The following is a 15,931-nucleotide window of genomic DNA, read 5'->3' on the forward strand; positions in this document are numbered from 1 at the left end:
CCAGGGATGATTTGGAATAAATTACAGCCATCAAAAGGATATCACAGCTCATTCTGGTGGAAGGATCTCCTCGCTCGGAGTTTGTCTCCCGGAGAGGCTATTGCACCCCGCGGGCAGAGAGGAGGGGAGGGAGCAAGCAAGAGAAAAGGTTGGCCGGAGGGCGGGGCCGGCAGGAAAGGGCGGGGCCGAGGGCGGGGCCACCGGCAGCTTGCGCTGGGGCTGCAGGTCCGCGGCCGGACGGTAGAGGCCTCCCTTCCGAGGCGGCAGCAAGGGCGCTACCCGCTGGGGCTCCGCTTCTCGGCGTGAGCCCACGCGTCCTTCCCAGAGAGGTCCCTGCGCGGCCCGGCCCAGTGTGAGTATTCCCCACATGCTCTCCCCCGCCCCCCGTAGGTGGCAGCGCCCGTTCATTTGAGGTGAGAGTCTCCCAAAGGCATAGAGTCCTGCTTAGGCCCGGGGGTGCTCGTGTGCGCGGAATCTCGCCTCGCACTTGAGACTGCCCCTCAGCGGGGCTTCCCCGCGGGAGCGGACGTGGAACCGGGGCGCGCTGCCCTCGAAGCACCGGGAGCGAGGGAAGTGAGGCGTGGAGGCGCCGCGTCCCGGTTAGGGGTTTTGTGCGCAGTTGGGGCCTGCGGTTCGAGTACCTCTCGTTCTCACGCCGTAAGTGGGGAGGAGGCTTGTGGAGACAGCCTAGGACCGAGCTTTACCCACCGCCAACCCCGAGGGAGGGCAGGGAGAGGACGGGCGGGCTGGGCGCTGCCGGAGTCGCCCAGGCGCGGGGTCTCCAGGGCGGCGGGTCACGCGTGTGGAACCGGGGGAGTGCGGCTGCCTGACAGCGATGACCAGAACGACGCTCCCGAGATGGGAGCGCTTCGCACGGCAAAGCCTGTAGAACCAACTCTGCCTCACCCCTCAGTCTAGTTTGTCCCCCCAGCTGGTCTCGGGGCGGTCGCCCCTGCAGCCCCGCGCCTCCCTGTCATTTCCCAGCAAAATGGGTGCCGTTGTGTGGTGTTCACGGGAAAGAGAGACCCGAGGTCTATTCCTAGATGGGATTCGAATTTGAATATGTGTGTGTGTGTATACACACATATACACTTTTTTCCTACTCTTCTCTCGGGCAATTGCCTGTCTGGCCTCCTCATCGCTCCCGTGAGACCTCCCGGCATCTTTCTTTCTCTTCCGAAGTTAAAGCGTGAGAAGGGTTCCGCCCATACATAGCATACCCTCCTATCCCCTGTGCTCAAAGTCAGGCTTAGCATGATGTTAGTCTTTGAGCCCTCTGTCACGCTGATACATCGTGTCAATCCAGGGCACGGTTGTTTCCGTGCAGCGATTTTGACAGCAACCATCATACCAAACTATTATGAAGTGGGATGTCAGTGCATTCTGGAAGATGGATAATATGTAAACCAGTTCTTGACACGCTATCTTAGAAGGAAACATCTAAGACCTTCCATAAGAGGCATTTTTAATTCACACACCAAAAATATTTTGTGCTAGGTTGACATTTTTCAAAATGCTGAAGGTGGTAGTAGCATTTATCATTTTGTAGGTATTTATCAGTATTCACAAAAGTCCCCATAGGAAGGAGGGAGGTTTTCTCTTATTCATGTTCTACCGCATAAACTGAGGAACAGAAATGTTATGTGACCTATCAAACAGTCCATAGTAGTCAGTGAGAGAGTTCTATTTATGAAACCAAACATCTTCTAAAACTGGAACAACTGGAAAAGTGAGGAGATACAGGTATGTTTATACTTCTATTGTGCTAGATAGTCATCTGCTAGTCTAAATGACAGACCTATGCTTTTAGCACAAGTACTGGATGTATGAAAAGATCAATTTATCTCAGGTATGGAAGTCAGTTAAATTTTCTGTAAAACTCCAGTCTTAATGATTACTACTTACTAATAGGTATTAAAAACTAATTGTATCAGGAGTCACTTGATTAGGTTCAGAAGTATGGGTAGGGCACTAATAAATGAATTCTGAGATCTAAAGTAATCTAAATCTAAGCACATGCTTTAGACTTGATGTTGTATAATAGTTAGAAGTTGTATTTACATAGACCAAATCCTTTGGGAGTTACTTTTACAGTGGACTCCATATTTGTTGGCCAAGATATGGTTTTCTTTTCCTTCATTCATTAATTCAGTAAGTACTTATTTATTATGTATTATAGGTCCTCCACTTCACTTTGACATTGAACATGATCCCTATAGGCATTTAGTAAATAATTGTTAAAATGTAACTAAAACAAAAAAAAACTCAAGAAATATTATTATGAAAGAGATAAAAACTGGCCTTTCATAAGTTGTATTGGCTGTTCTCAAATAGTAAGTCAAGGGAAGAAAATAAGTTGGAAGTCAGGAAGTTTCCTCCACCCTGTGCACTACTTACAGTACCATGCTCCCCCCGGAACTGCCCCCACCTTAAAAATTTTAAAGCAAAGCTTTAGATGACTTGTTGAAGCAATTTATGACATTCTTTTAATTATTTTAGAATGTAAAGTTTTCTTTAAAAGGCTTTACTCTTTACATGGTGTGCTGGACTCTGGTTTTATGTGAGTGAAAGCACTATATTTTTAGTTAAAATCAAAACTACATATTCTTTCCTGCCCTCATCCTGAAGTAAGAATTGCCTACAATTAAGTCAAGCAAACAAACATCTCAAATAGTTACAGGTACACATGGTTAAAATTAATTGTTTTAAAGAAAATAGAAAAACATATCCCATATGTTTACCTCAATTATTTTTAGTTTTAATTTCTCCTGGGAAAATGCTTGAAATCATTCACAACAATGCCAAGATCCTTGAATTAAGACATTTTTTTGTATGAAACCTGTAAGATGAACCTAAAGAATGTAAAATTTTGTGAAGTATAATAACAGAAGCCAAGATGTTAATAATTTTATCCTTAACCCCCAGGTTAAGGTGCTGTAGAGCTGAAACTATATAACCAAGATATAACTATAACTAATAGTCAACTATAACAGAACTTACCCATTTAAATAACTGTATTTTAACAACTATCCAGAACTTACACATACATTTCAGTGTGTCCTTATCCAATGTGTCATCTTGGAAGGCTTATTCCAAGCCTTATTGCATGATGCTTCTTTTGCTGCCATTGCTCAAACCTATTTTTGAGCTCTTCTTTGGATAGTTTTCAGAACACACAGCACATCTTGTTAAAAAGCCTGTAGATGGTAAGTCATCTTCCTTTAAAGACCTTCAGGGCCCTTCAGCATTATCAAGGTAGGGTAATACAATTTGGGGTCAAAACAATCAGAAAGACAATTAGATGACTTTCTTGAGTAGCTTTTAAACTACAGTCTTTATACAAACAGTTTGATCAATGGCACTACCACTGGAATAAAGCTACCAATAGACAGCTTTAAGAAAAGTACTCATTTGAAGTTATACATTCTTTGATCATCAATGAATTATTAATTTTTATAATCATATCCCTGTATAGTGCATCGGTATGCACTATAGAGATATATTACTTCAGAAAGTTATATTGTCAATAATTTTATTAATCTTGATTTTATGAGAGTTTGATTTTCTACTGTGATTACAAGCTAAGTTCTAAATATGGAATTGGGTAGGAAAAATTCAAGCTGTCATGGGCCTAAATCAGGATTCAGGTGTGTCCAACCTGCAGCCTGCAGGCTGCATGTGGCTAAGGATGGCTATGAATGCAGTCCAACACAAAACCGTAAATTTACTTAAACCATTATGAGTTTTTTTTGTGATTACATGTTGCAGTGTATTTAATATGTGGCCCAAGACAACTAGTCTTCTTCCAGTGTAGCCCAGAGACGCCAAAAGGTTGGACACCCCTGCATATAGTTCTACAGAATTAGTGCTCCATATTCTTTGAAATATAAGAGAATCATACTGAATTAAGAAATCAGGCTTAACCTGTATTTTACTTAGTGAGCAAAGCATTTGACCATTACCAAAAAATTCAGTAATCCTTAGACTGTAGATGAGTGTAATCTGTAGCTTTGAAACACCTGCCATTTTTAGTAGTTGGTTGTAAATATAGACCCTAAAGTAGATATCTAGTAGAACCATTGTGTAAGTTAACAATATGCTACTTACTATTCAAAATACAGAATCATGAAACTCCTCAACCAGTGAATCTAAACTTTTACTATATTCAAGACTCAAATATGGGAGAGGAGAAAGACACTCAAGAAAAAGAGCAGGAGAGGGAGAAAGGTAGGTCATGGGGCTTTTGAATCATAATTAGTTGAATTCATTTGAGGGAAGAGTTTACAAAAGCTTTCCAGAGACCACCAGCAAACAATTTACAGTATTTAGAAAGAATTGAAATTCACCTCCAGCTAAGACTACATGGAAAACTAAGAAAAGCAGAAAGAATGTAATTAGCTGAGTAGGAATTTTTCTAAGAATTCAGGTCTAATACCTTTAGTATTATATAGAGGGTCTTGGGATCATTAGCAATTAGCAGGGATCCAGACCATAATGATCAGGAGAGATCAAGGCCAGCAGACAAAGATGAAAGACCTTGCTTGAACTGAATGTTGCAAATACTGATGCACTTACAAAGGGAAGTTCTGCCCACAGACAAAGAAATAGGACAACAGGCCCAAAGCAACAAATATGTTCCTGTCTTTTACCCCAGAGTTTGGATGGAGATTAACCAAGTTTGAGTCCTTATTTCGACCATTTATTAGACCTGGAACCTTGAGTCCTGCCTGTTTTGATTAGCTTGGTTACTGCCCAGAAATTAGGGAAGGGGATCTGCTGGCCCCTGGTTACCAGGTTTACACATCTGACTAAAGGGTCAATGAACAAGGTAGACAGATCCAACTCCAGATCTTTTCTAGGGAAACACCCTGAACTGTTGGTCCATTAGGTAAACAAAACAGCTCCAAAATTTTATGTTACAAGTACAGGGCAGTATCAGGTACCCAACAAACCCTCAATAAATAATGGTAATTGTGGAAAAAACAAGTGACAGTGATGGTAGCCTTTCTTTGGAACTGGATAGCCTAACTGTCATGCCTGCTCATATTCTGTAGAGTTAAGTACCATCCAAATATTTTTTAATTTGAATCCAAATATTAAATTTTGTATATAGTGCTTATAGCTTCAGGATTGGGGTGGAAGATTCTTAGTATGACCCAATTAGTTGTAGTAGAAGTCATATTAGTGTAGCTTGAAGCTCATGTCTTTTAGATAGAAAGGTTCCTGGTTTTAGACTTACAAAACTGATAGGTAGATCCAGAATATAGAAAATAGGAGAAATTGCCTTGAGAACTGAGAAGTTTCAGTGGTAGAAAGAATCCTGGACCAGGAGTGGGAACTAGATTTACCATGTACCAATTATGTTACATGAGGCAAATTTTAGGTTTCCTCATAGGCAAAGTGTGTATAATAGTAACACCCAATTGGGTCACGTCAAAGGGTAGTTTTACGCCTCATTTAAGATGAAGTAGCCCTGGCTGGTATGGCTCAGTGGACTGAGTGCCGGCCTACAAAACAAAGGGTGGTCGCCAGTTCCATTCCCAGTCAGGGCACAAGCCTGGGTTGTGGGCCATGTCCCCAGTAGGAGGCGTGTGAACGGCAACCACACATTGATGTTTCCCTCTCTTTCTCTCTCCCTTCCCATCTCTCTAAAAAGAAATAAATAAGAACTTAAAAAATACACTAAAATTGCAAACCATTCCCTATTTTGAAAAAAGAGATGAAGTAAATGGACAGGTTTGGTTTATTTAGCGCTATGCCTGTGCAGGATTTTGTGTGCTGTAACACATTTTGTAGGTGAAGGAAAGAGCCATTGTCCTTGAGCTGTCTAGATATTTAAGCCAAAATATAAAAAAAAGATGGAAACTGCCTTTGGGAACTTGAGAGAATAGACTAGTTTTGGCATGGATAATTGGAGACAAGTGAATAATTTACCCATTATTTCTCCTTTCTCAAATTCATAAGAAGTACCCTGATGTCACTGCAAGAGATTTTTTGTTAACATTTCCTAAAGACCTGCTGGATGTAAAGAAATCTGCTAGCTTCCTTAATTCTATCAAGTCCAGATCTTCAGCACTGGTGCTGAAGGGACAATCTCTATGTGGGGAAAATTAGTCTGACTTCCAGGCCTTGACACTCATATTCTCAGAAGTTATTATTTTCTTAGAGATGTATTAATTCCATTGACACTTTCCTATCTTAGAGGAGAACAAGAAGCTGGCTGGAGTTCCACATATTGATTTAATTGGTCAGCTATGAACATTTTTTGCAATTGTTATTCTTCCCACAGCAGCATCCCATTTGTTTTTCTTGGTGCAGAGAGAGTAAGACCTTCCCCCAACCCCCTTTGCAGGCCATTTAAAAAACATTAACACTCGTGTCTTTCATTTTCTCCTCCTTTCCTCTGTGTATTTAAAGGGTGTAGAGGCTGCTATGGGAAGGGCAGTTTGCTGGCTCTGTCTCACAGAAACACCAGTACAGATACAGACATCATCATTGATTCCCACCAGCACGGGCATGGCTCCTAGAGAGGAGGGGATAATGGAAGGGGTGACCTGGGATATTATGGCCTGGTATACACTCATTCTTTTTTCTGTTGGGTTTCAGAATTTACCCTATGAAAGAGTAAAAACTGTCCTTTGTTCAAATTTAGGGTTAAAAGGATATTTTCTGGAGGTTTGTGGAGTGTCCTCCACACAGTGACACTTCATAAATTCACACTGTGTGAGGCAAAATGTGTTTTGAGCCAGTACAGTGTATTGACCAAGGAAAAGGGGCATTCCATTCAGACAACGTGTGTGTGAATATCAGATCCACTACCTACTTGCTGAGTGGCTTGGGCAACTTTCTCTGAACCTCAACTTCTTTATTTACAAAATGACAATAGTAATGGAATCTATTTTTGTATTAAGGATTGTTGTGCATGAAGTGTGTGTTCAACAATGGGAACTATGTTATTAGGCTCTGGAGAGTGAGGAAGGAATATAGGAAAAATAAGGCAAATTCCCCATCTTCAAGGAGCTAACAGTTTAGCTGGAAGGAACTGAATACAAGAAAACTGACATGACAGTTCAGGGCAGAGAACAGGCATGCCAAATAAGAGCTGCAGATAATGAAGAGTTCAGCATTCTGCCAAGGACTAGGATGAAAGGTTTCAAGATAGAGGTGAGAATTTCTCTCTGGGATTTGTAAACTGGGTGGGATTCTGATATATACAGTAGAGTTCAGAAGGTGTTTCAGATGGCAAAGATAAGGAGTGATTAGAACACACATGCACACACACACACACACACACACACACACACCAAGGGTGAGAGTGTGCCAGAGTGGAAAGTAAACCAGCATTTGAGACAGACAGATAAGCATAAGATCCTATCTCTGCTGTGGGATCTTGGTTGAACAAGTACCTTTACTTCTTTAGTCTCAGTTTTCTCAGTCTTAAAATGGATAGGATCATATCTCATTTGATTGAAGGAATTAAATGAGATGTTTGCAATGCCTAACATGGTGCCTGGCATCTCACAAGTGTTCGATAACATGTAGATAATTCATGTAGTGTTTTCAGTGTATAGTGGGAGAGCGGTCTGCCTGAAGAGCTGTGTAAGTTAACAGTGAAAAACAAACGGGAACTGGCCAGTTATGGGCAGGGTAGAGAGGAGGCTTAAAAGTAATTTAAGGAGCTGGACCTGTTACAGGCTATCAGAGCGATCAAGTTTTTTCAATAAAATGGAGGTTTAGGATAGTTAATCTCAAGGCATGCTGAAGGCTGTTTTGAAGGAAGAAACTTACTAAAGCACTAGGGAGGTAATAAAGGTCTAGATTAGGATAGTGGCAGAGTTACCAGACCTGGCTCCTGTGGTCGCTTTAAAGTTTCTTTCATAAAAGGACCTTAGGACTTAGCAGTATGGTATGAGGGAAACTCTGTTTTGTTTTGATTTGATTTCTTCAAAGACTCCTAATATTTAGTGTCAGTTATCCAGAATAAAATGGCTATACTATAGATCCACAACTTTGGAAAATAGAACTCACTCAATATGGGAAGTAACTTTAATGCTAAATAAACCCTAGAACTTGCTCCAGCTTATAAGGCAACCCTTTTAGATAGCTCCTTTCCCTTTCCTGTAATGCAGATGGATATGTGCCTATCACTAGCTTTCAGGAAGGCACAAGCACAGATCAATTATAGCTATATAGAGTTTGAGGTTAGGATGGTGGTACCAAATGGCATTGGGTTAAATGGAGAAGATGCTTCCAGCAAAATGGTAATTTTGATAACTTTATTTAGTGACACTGATTTCAATGAGAAAATCCTGTCCTGTTCTTGGGGTTTAAAAGTGATTTAATTAACAACACAAACCTAAAAAACAGTTATGGGTACTAGGGAATTCATTTATATTATCTCTTACTTTCTCCTCACCTCTTTTTTCTTTTCTGTCCATAGTAGTTTTGTAATGGGAGAATATATGGTAAGTACTTGTATTTCTAAAGAAAATCACACTGATTATATAGGCAACAGTTTTTAAAATGTGAGGAAATTGCAACTGCCTACAATTCAATGGTAGGCCTTAAAAATACTAAGAAAGAAAGGATAACTGGCCTATCACTGATTTTCTGAATTTTGGTGTTCTTTCATTTGACTGCAAGGGCAACCTGGAGCTAATAGCTCGTGGGTGTCACAGTAGTTAATTGCAGTTAAGCCATTGCTTCCTTTAGAAGGAGGATGCACATGCAAAGGGCTTGTGCACAGTGGTTGACAAACACAGGAAGGGGATAAGTGACAAAGAAAAAGGCAGGCCTTGTGAGGTTAGAGGCAAAGCAAGCCGGCTTACTTAGTTCTGTCTCCTCTGAGCAGGGGCATAGACTGTATTTCACTTCTCATCTCCTGGGTTTATTTAAATCATCTGCTGGGGTGAGGATGATGGGGGAGAAAGCTTGATATTATAAGGCTGATTAAGATGCAAACATGCAGATTACATCTGGCTCCTGACACTCCTTTTCACTCTAGCCTGGAAACAGAAGATTGCAAAAGAAACCTGCTCTAAGGGAAGGAAGGGGAGAACACAAAAGACATCTACCCACTTTTTAATGAAAGGTTTTCTGAATATATATTATTTTTGGATTTCTGGTACCCATGCCACCCAAACTGATCATCCAAAGTAGCCACTGGCTGAAGCCCTGAGCAGAGGGTTTGGACCAGGTGCAAGTGACATTGGGCAGGGAGTCTTTAGAATGCTGCTGGCATTAATTTTGCTGAAAGACCCTCATCAGATACCAAACCTCCCCTCCCCCTGGGTGACAGGCATTGGGTCTTCCAGAGGGCCTCAGTGCAGACTTCAGCCTTATCCTTCCTCCTCAGCCTCCTGCTCCTGCAGTGGGACCCTCTCTCTTCCCCCTTTTTTCAATTAAATGAATTAATTACCAGGCATTTAACTTTTTGCCAGACTCTTTCATTATGCCCAGAGTTGTTGCTGAGAGGCAAAGGGAAGTAATAACATTCTCAGTGAGGGGCAAATCCTGTTAATGAACAAATTAAAGTTCAAACAGTGATTCAAGTTCACAACCTCTCTGTGGCTCTTCTCTTTAATAAGAGTTATACATGTTACTTTCCTTGCTCTTTTCTCCTTTTTATTACTTGTTAAGCTTTTCATCAACACTGCCTGGGCATATCTGAGGCTCCCAACCTTTCAGCCCCGACAAGGACTGGAGCAGTTATAATCCCATCTTAATTTGGCAACTTTTGTAAAACACATAAAGGGCCCAGGGTCACTTTTGGTCTCTAGGGCTCCTGTGACCCTGTAGTCTCCCGCCTGGGACTCTGTGGGCAACTCCTCTCCGTTTGCATTCCTCTTCAGCAGTCAGGATCTTACCACTCAACTTCCCGCCCTCCAGGCACAGTCATACAAGGCTGACTACCAGTGTCTGAGCCTTTGCCTCTCCCCCTTCCCTCTTCAGTGGCCTTTTCTACCCCTTTGGTTGCAGTGCTTGGGGGCAGGGTATGCAGTGAGGAGAGGGAGGAGTCTCTGGACTAAAAGCTAGGAACCTTTAAGGAGAAAGGTTTTTGAGGTAGGAGAGATGCCTGATCCCTTCCCCACTACCATTTCCAAACACTGCATGCCCAGCTGAGGGGACCAGGCCTGGAAAGATGCAGGAAAACCCAAGCCTCTTAGGCTATGAGGGATTAGGGCTAGAGCCTGGCTGGAAGGAGCCCCAGTAGTCAGGAGGCGTCTAGTGCCCACCTACTTCTCCTTCCCCCTCTATTTATTTATTCTTCCTTACTGTGAATTGCGTGGGGGTCTTTTCCACCTCGGTGCCTGGCTCCTCACCTCCATCCCCAAGCGTGGCTTGATATAATCACCATGACAACTGCAATCTAGGAGCATACACATAATAGAGATGAAATAGACAAAAGATTAGCATGCCATGAAAAGTACAATAAGTTTCTTATTTAGCATTTAGATAACTATCTTTCCTTCGGAGCAAGCTTCAAAGTTGAAGCCAGTTTAGACCAAGAGGATTAATTCTTTCTCCCGCATGCTTCATTGAATCTCTCATTACCAAACTTTGTCTGTATTGATGTAAGATTTGATTGAAGATTAGAGCATTTAGCAAATCTTGCTTTTCTGCATGTATCAGGTCCTTTCAAGCACGGATCGCGATGCCCAGTGGTCAATACCCTTACTTTTATCCAGTGTCTGCTTCATTTAAACTTAATCAACTCCATCAATGAACTGGAACAGGGAAACGTCCCTGTGGTAAGAATGTTGTGCTTTTGTGGGATAATTCTTTGCTCTTTCCCAATCCGTTGGCGTTAAACCTAAAATTGCACTATGATGAACTTCTTTTTTAATCAATATGATAATGACAATTGAGCCTGAACGCTCTGGTAGGACTTAGAGTAGAGCAGGATCTGGCCTCCATTACCAAAACAACTTCTGGTCCTGCAATAGTCCCCCTCCTTTCGTGTGGCTTTAATACCTTTTCTTCTCTGGCACTGAATATTGCTCAAGCTGGAAAATGATGCATCTTTGAAGGGAAGGCTCATATGTCACAGCCAGAAAGTGAAACAGACCGATTGGTTGTGTGAATTATCTGACTTGCTGCAGTGAATTATTTGCACTGTTTCCCTACCTAGTCAACAAGTTCCTGAGGTATAGTAGAGATCAATCAAATCTGACAGCCAGCGTGTGAAGGCTTTACTGTGTAAATCTGGTGCACTCATCCTGGCCATGCCAGCCCTGGCATCTGTATATCATTTTTATACTGCTACCAGTAGAGCAATTTCAAAAGTATTTGCAAGGAAAATGCGTGTCCCCATCTGTTCCTGGAAGCATAAATGTGCCACCTTCGGAGGGTTTTCACTGGTAATCATATCTTTAATGATCAACAGACTAGTGATATATATTTTTCCATAAAATGGGGTTTCTTTACTTTATTGTGATTGGCTAGAATAAATAGTGTTTCCATATGTTAGGGAGATAAAATATAAGATTAGCAGCGGTCCTTTGTTAGATAGTAAACAAAAGAAACAATTCATTCCAAATAATCTTTGAAAAGAAGCAACGACAAAATTAAGTTGCAATAACAGAGCATCAAAGGCCCCAGATCAGAAAACAGGCCTTGCTCCTCCCTGGAAAAAGGGCCATTTAAGAGCAGAAATTCAGAGTGTTCTAGAGGACTCTGGTGGCTTATTCTCAGAAGCAGGGGAGGGAAGGAGCAAGATAAGGAGAAGGTAGAGCAATGCTTACTGTTCTTTTCTGTTTTAAGGTTATATTTCCTTTCCCTTTATTTTACCTGCTATTTGCCCACCCTTACTGCAGTGGGTGGTATGTTTAGAAAGCAGGAAAATGCCAGCCTGATGAATTCTTTTCAGACCTACAAGGTGGTAGGGATTGTTCTTGTACCTTAACAGTTGGCTTCCTCTGTTGGAGATTTTTCTTCTTCCATAGAAAAAGGTGACTTCAGAGGGTGGGGCAGAATAAGGGCCTTTATGTGACATTCCAAAGCCATGCAAAAGGTGCCTGGAGGTAGTCAAGACCTGCCAGAAAAACCCAGGAAATGTTCTTTGTGATATAATACCACCTGTATAGGTTACAGTCTGCAGATACAATCAGGCCCCGACCACAATCCTACCTCCGCACACATGCATTCTCCACATTGAGCACTTAAGAGAACACATACTTCCTCCTCCCTTGTTCAGAAGCAGAAACTCTCACTTCTATGGATACTTTTTCCTGGTGAAATTTGGAAGCTTCTCCTCTAGGAGGTCTGTCCAGAGGTTGCAACTGCCTCCTTAAGAATCTCCAATTCTGTTTTCTTTCCTAAATTAGGAGAGAACCACCCCTGGGTTACACAAAGTACTGACTACTTGAATCTAAAGAATGCTTTCAGCCTTTGAACTCTCCAGAAAATAAGTGAAGAGCAACTTAGACCCATTTTCTACAAGTCAAGAATTGAGAATGCGAAGGTGGGGGGTTCTCTTTAAACTTTGAGAAGAGGACCATTTAGTAGGTTAACTGTTAAGCTGGTTCTTTATTCTTTACTTTTTTGTATTGTTATGGACCCCTCCACCCCACCCTTGTGATAAGGGGAAAGCTCTGTGTTTTCTGTATATCTTACTTCCCATCCCCCAACAGAGGTTTTTGCTTTCTCTGAATTCCTGCTGCTCTCACTGGAGAAGGAGTGTGTGAGTATTAGTTTCAAAGTAGGAAATATTGGTCTTCAGATGGGTCTTAAACAGAAAGTCTCAGTAAACAGTGAGGCTGAGGCTTCAGAATAAATGACAGTGCAGTAGAAAAACAGAAGATGGCCAGGAGAAGATGGGAAAGCAAGCCACTGTCAAATCATTTTCTTTTAAAATTTTCTCTTAATTTTCGAAATATAGTGTTACAGGCTGGGGTGCATGTAAGCAGACATAGACCATGTAAAATTTACAAGTAGATCACACTTTGCCTGATCTGAAACCAGATTTACCGTAGTACTGCAAATCTAAGACTAAAAGAAAGGGAAGTCACACTGGGGTTTCCACATTGTGTTGTGATACACTGCAGATTTCAGTCTTCAATGAATTTGCTTGCCACAAGGAAATTCTGGCATGTGTTATGTATGAAACATGATTGGCACTCAATCCAAAAAATTCAATTTCCTGATTTCTATGTATTTTAGTTAGAAACCCATTTTGCATTGAATTTCTAGGGTTTTCTCTTTTTTCTTTCATAAAAGTGAAAGGAAGTTTAAAAAACCCCTCACTAACTGATTTTGTGTGGAAGGAATAAATCTGTGATGTTTGCTTCTTCCCTGTTGAGGAGGCTATAATTGGGACATTTCCCAATCTGTGCTTCTGTTCTCCCAGGGTCCTCTCTAACCCGTGAGCTTCTGTCAGAAACATTGCTGTCCACACCAGAGTAGAAGGCATCTGCCGAGCTCCCCTTTGGGGCTCCTGCTGGTGGAGGCTCTGAGGAACCGTAGAACATGCATCCAAGGTTTTCCTAAACCCTAGAGTCATTTGCAGCACATAGTCCTTTGCTACTTCAAAACCACAGACCCTGTGCATGTGTATATCCATAACAGAGATGGAAGTCTTGGCAACTACAGCATAAAGATAGAAAAATTTAATGACACACTGTGTTCAGAGTTAAAGTTACCAGCACTGACATTGCTGTTTCTTTCCCTCCACAGTCTTACTGCCACTAAGCAACCTCATCAGTCTGGGCTTATTTCACTGGTAATGTGCTTAATTCCAGATAAACTACTAGACAGCTATGTGAAACAATGTTATTTGTAAACCAATTTTATCAAAACAAAAATCCCTCTCACCTTAGAGGAAAACATTGGCCCTAAATACTAATTCAGATATTTAAAAACATATAGTTTAATAGTGTTAATTTGCATATATTCATAATTGTAATATGCATAGTAAGTATATTGTATTTTTTTAGATGTCCCTAAACAAGATAGGGATGGGCAGGCAGTACAGTGTTTTCGAAAGAAATTCAGTTTTTAAAAAATAAACTTAAGAAAATGGCTTTTGATTAAGGAAAATAAACTCAATTGATAGTTAAGACCAAATGAAGTTTTAAAATTTAGTATCAATCCTGAAATTAAATTACTGATAAAATGCTGCCTGGATCTTAAAAATGCAAAGGTGTTTAAAATCAGAAAATGAAAATTTTGGGGGAGTTGAAATTTCTTTTTTTTCCCCCTATTACTCTAAACGGCATAGTAATAATATGTTAGATATGTTAGGTCATCCCTGATTTTTATTGGGGATTTTCATCTTGTTTCAGAAGGAAATATCAGTAAATAATTTGTATAGTTAATAGCCTCATTCTAAAGAAGTAATTTCCAGTCAGAATTTCTACAATCACCCTTGTCTCTGGGCACTATAAAGGGACGTGTTTTAATTTTGGGTCAGAACTGGGTTAAGGTCTGGAGACAAGATCTTAGTTTCCCCCTTGGGGGAAGTGGGAGGAGAAAAGAAGCAAAATTAGCTCTGCTGTGCGGCCGAAGAACTAGTCCAGGCACCAATGAGAAAGGGAAATTGGGATTTTTGGCAGTGCTCTTCTGATAGCCCCGTGTCACGACCATTTCGGAGACAGTCACCTTGGGAGCCGCTTATCCCGGTACCTCCCACTCTTCTGTGTCGGCAAAACACCAAAAACTCAAGGTACCTTCTTTCTGGATTCCCCGCCCCAATCCCAGCACAGGTGTCTAGAGACTCCACAGCTGTTTTGAGAAGCCGACCGGTCAACCCAGAGGAGGATAATCCCGGCCCCTCCGGGAGTTCGGGATCGGGACTGAGGCGCCTTCCACGCGCCGGTGGGGCCGAGGCGGTACTTAGCCGCGGCCTCCAAGACGTGTGACCCGAGGGTGCGCCTAGACCCGGTCCGGGACGCGCCACCGCAGCCTTCCGGCAAGCCTGGCCTCCAGCGTGGCTGCAGGCCCAAACTGGACCCAGGGCTGGTCCGACCCCGGGGAGACGACGTCCCCCGGAGAACGTGCCCTGCCCAGGCCCGGGTGGGTCGCCCTTCTCGACGGTGGGGTGGGGGGGGGGTGGTTGGCGGTGGAGGGGCTGGCTTGTGCGCACAGGCAAGTCGGCTGCTACAGCTTGCCACTGGTTAGCCCGAGGCAGACGCGCGGGAAATGGGTGAAATAGGGGCTGCGCCCTTCTTGCCCGCCCTTGCCGCCCTTCGTGCCCCAAGACACCGCCCCAAGGGCACCGACGCGTCTCCCTATCTTGAGGCCAGAGAGCCTCGGGCTTCGCTCCCCTCGGCCTGGCGCGGAGGACGAGGTAGACGGGATCCGCCGGGTTGAGGCGCCCGAAGCCCTGTCAGTGGGAGGGTGACTAGGAGCCCGCGTCCGCCCCCCCCCCCCCCGCCCTGCCCAGTGGCCAGAGGCCTCTCCCTCAGACACCTTCCCCGGACATTTCGGACTCTACGCCCTAGGGCGAGAGCCGTGGCTCTCTGCGAGCTCCGCGCGCTCGCTGGCTCCGGGCTGGGGGTAGCTCCGAGGCCGCTCGCCCGCGCCCGGGAGTCCGTAGGGCAGGGCCTGGGCGCGGTGGCCTGGTGCTTCCTCGGCCCGCCCCTTCTTTTGCCCTCTTCTACGGTCTCGGGACTGAACCGGAAGGTGTGAGAACCCCTCCCCGAGGCGGTGGCCCTCGGACGCCCCGGGCGCCCTCTCGGAGTGGGCCCAGCTCGGGCCCCGCCCTGGGGCTTGGGCTGCGGAGCACTGAGAACTGGGGCTTCCGCGCCTCTCCGCGCCCGCTCCTCGCGTAGCTCGAAAGCCCGTATGAGTAATAGTCAACTGGTTTTTGTCACTTTCTTAAGATGCATCATCCCTGGTCTCTCTTGTTTCATTACGAAAAATCCCAGAGAAACCACCCGGCAGGATCAATCAGACGCAGGCAGCCAGACAGTTTTCTTGTACTTTATTAAAG

General features: G+C 43.4%; 1 long non-coding RNA gene across 1 annotated transcript in view; it reads left to right on the forward strand.

The window, feature by feature from the left end:
- Nucleotides 1–220: 220 nt before the first annotated feature.
- LOC123824045 overlaps nt 221–15,931 on the forward strand; it is a 19,054-nt gene continuing 3,343 nt past the window's right edge. Inside the window, exon 1 of the long non-coding RNA XR_006786637.1 lies at nt 221–352. This is a non-coding gene — a long non-coding RNA (uncharacterized LOC123824045). The remainder of the gene's footprint in view (nt 353–15,931) is intronic.

The sequence above is a fragment of the Phyllostomus hastatus genome, unplaced genomic scaffold (genome assembly GCF_019186645.2).
Source record: "Phyllostomus hastatus isolate PE091 unplaced genomic scaffold, TTU_PhHast_1.1 phas_contig_524, whole genome shotgun sequence".
Lineage (NCBI taxonomy): Eukaryota > Metazoa > Chordata > Mammalia > Chiroptera > Phyllostomidae > Phyllostomus > Phyllostomus hastatus.